Raw genomic sequence first — 3,232 nt, forward strand, 5'->3', positions numbered from 1 at the left:
ACACACACACACACACACACACACACACACACACACACACACCTTCATGTCTCTTTATTAGTTGTTAACACTCCACTATCCTCCTGACTACCAGCTATGGAGTTTTGTCCTCTGTAGAGGATATTATGTTTTAACAATTTCTCTGAGACGTTACATGTCAGAGTTTTAAGTCTGGATGTCCTGTACAGAGCACATTCAGGGCTTTTCAGAGATACGAAATGATTGGATGTTTCACCATGACCACTCCCTCTCCTTGCTCTTTAAAAATGGCTGATATTAATTTAGTGATCAAGTGTAACACCCTTATGGAAATATGATAATATTTTGTAATTATCATTTAAATCTGACTATATTTTCAAATTATGTGTCATAAATCAACATCTCAGGAAAATGTTATGGGGTTTCAAATCAAAATATGAGCTTCTGTTATGAAACAGGACGTTGATTTCATACATGTTCACTGTAGAGGACACCAGGATGTTTATTACACATTTTGGGAGACACAAATGAATAGAGAAAAAATTATGTATCAATATTCCTATTAAATATTAGATATTATTATGAAAATCTTGCTAATTATTACTCCCATTATTGCACTTATTTGTTCATTCTATGTTGCCCCAAAAACACATTAATATGCAAATTAGATACTGTTTATAGATACATTGTATATAATGGAAAAACTTGTTTATGGCCATTTTACACACATTTTGCATAAAGAAAAATGTTTTTTAAAAATATCTTTCATAACATAGTTGAGAATCATCTTTATATAAAGTTTGGTATATTCATGTCTATTTTATTTCTTAAAAAACAGGACTTTTTAAAGTCCCGATGTCTTCTACAGAAGGACATGGAGGACATGGCAATAAAACATAATTTTTCTTATGCTCTAAAAAATGTAATGACATGACAAAATACTAAATTCACAAAACTGTTTTTTCCTGGTAGTCAGGAGAACATAAAAAGAAAGAAAGAAAAGAATACAAAAGAAAAGAACAAAGAAAAAAGGAAAAGGGATGAGAAATTGAAAAAGAAAAAATAAACAAGAAAAGAAAACAAGAAAAAGACATTAGAAAAGTAAAAGAAATAAGAAATATGGAGGAGAAGAGAAGAGAAGAGAAGAGAAGGAATGGGAAGAAATGAAAAAGAAAACCAAAGAACAAACAATAATAGAGAGGAGAAATCAGAAAATAGAACAGGTGAAGAGAAGAGACAAGGAATGCAAAAAAAGTAAAGGAAAATAGTAGAAAACAGATGAAGAGAAGAGATTAAAGGGAAGGAGAGACAAGATATGAGAACGGAAGAATAGAAAGGAAAAGAAAATAAAAGAAATGGAAAGTGGAAAACAGTAGAGCCAAAAAAGAGAAAGAGACATGAAGTGAAGAGATGAGATGAGAGACAAAGAGAGAAGAGTTCACTAAAGAGTTGAGAAGAAAACAGGAAAGAAGAAAGCAGACGAGACAGTATCTAATGATTCCGATGAACTATTATATGACAGCGTTGAAATCACTGATGGGTGTTGCTCATGACATTCCTGCAATTAAAGCGGCAGTAAAGTGACGTTATGAAGATCCAATGCCGCGTGACATCAGCGGTGGAGACCATCCAAGACACGCCAAGACATTCAGGGCCGGGCACAGAATGACATCAGCGCCGAGTATGGGACATGCACATTGGGTCACAAACACGGGCCATACATCAGCTGCAAACAGAGCCCGGGTGTGATCGATCTTCTTCGGGACGCCTGCGCAAGGGATGAAAACTAACCCACACATCCATCCCCCACCAACCCCTGCTCTCCTCAGCACACTGTAGACATAAATATCACTTCCTTTCTCTTCTGTCAAGGTCAATTCTCCCTACCTTTGAAATCAACACCATCCAGGGAGAGAGGAAATACTCAGCGGCCTGTTTAAATCGAACGCCAGATCATGATAACAATATGGACCGAGAAGAGACGCAAGATGGGTTTATGCACCATCAGCAGAAAACAGAACACTTCCGTCCCAGCCGGATCCTTCGTTTGCCCTCCCGCCATGGACTGGACGCAGAGATTCGAGAGCGTGGTTTAATTTTGAAGTTATACTGTAGATTTTCACCAGTATTACCAGAATGTTGCGTTCTGTTCTACTACAGTAAATGCTGGCAGTCGGTAGAAGATGACACTTCTTGTTCTGCTGAACTCAAGTAACTCAATATTTTAACAACCGTTTTTTTTAACAAAGCTAGGTTTCACAAATGACTGTTGTGAACCAGTTTTGTTTAATGAGACTCTTATGAAGCAGTTCTTCTTCACAAGTCACTCTCAATACTTTAGAGTGAATCAAAAACATGCAGTGCAATCAGTTTATCCCGATTTATGAATAAACAGAATCGATTCTTTTTTAGTGAATTAAAAACATAGTGTGACCTTTGTTCCAATTCATGAACAAATGATTCATATATACATTACCAGTTCTTTTTAGTGAACCACAAATATACAGCCTATCCAGTGAAGCCCAATTAATGAACAACTGACTCCTATGAACTGGTTTTTCATAGTGAATCATAAACAAGTAACTGGTGTAGATTGATTCACAAACAAATAACTGGTTCATTTCAGTCAACCAAAAACATGCAGTGCCATTAGTGTAGCCTGATTAGTGAGACAAATAACTCTTATGAGCCAATTCTTGTAATTAAACAGCTTGGAAAAAGATGAGATACTGATTTGTATCATCCTTCAAAACTGTCCTTCATAATTTACAGCATTAGCGGAGTGAAACTTGTGTAAAACAAAGATTATTGGAGTATATTTTTCAAGAAAATACTATTTCAGTCTTCAGTTTTCTACTTCCAAATTGATGTGTTACTTGCTATTTCTTTATAATTAAAATGTACTAGCAATTTCTGCGAGAACACGTTTCTATACCAAATTTTTAGATATTATTAATGAATATAATACACCCAAACTTGAATCAAAATCAGTATCATGTCAAGAGCTTGTGAATCAGAATCAAATAAGGAAAACTGTATCCATATTCAGCCCATCTTGTGATGGCGAAAAAAACATTGAATCAAATTTCTTTGGATGTACAAAAGTACAAAAACCTGTAAACAAAGACTCGTTAGCACGTTATGTTTAGAAGTGTCAACAAATTAGTGTAAACGTGGACCAGATCTGAGTAAGGTTGCAGTTCTCCCAACTGAGAGGCATAAGAACCAGCACCATTTTAGTCAACAAAGTGTA

The sequence above is a fragment of the Sinocyclocheilus rhinocerous genome, unplaced genomic scaffold (genome assembly GCF_001515625.1).
Source record: "Sinocyclocheilus rhinocerous isolate Xijiao unplaced genomic scaffold, SAMN03320098_v1.1 scaffold2814, whole genome shotgun sequence".
Lineage (NCBI taxonomy): Eukaryota > Metazoa > Chordata > Actinopteri > Cypriniformes > Cyprinidae > Sinocyclocheilus > Sinocyclocheilus rhinocerous.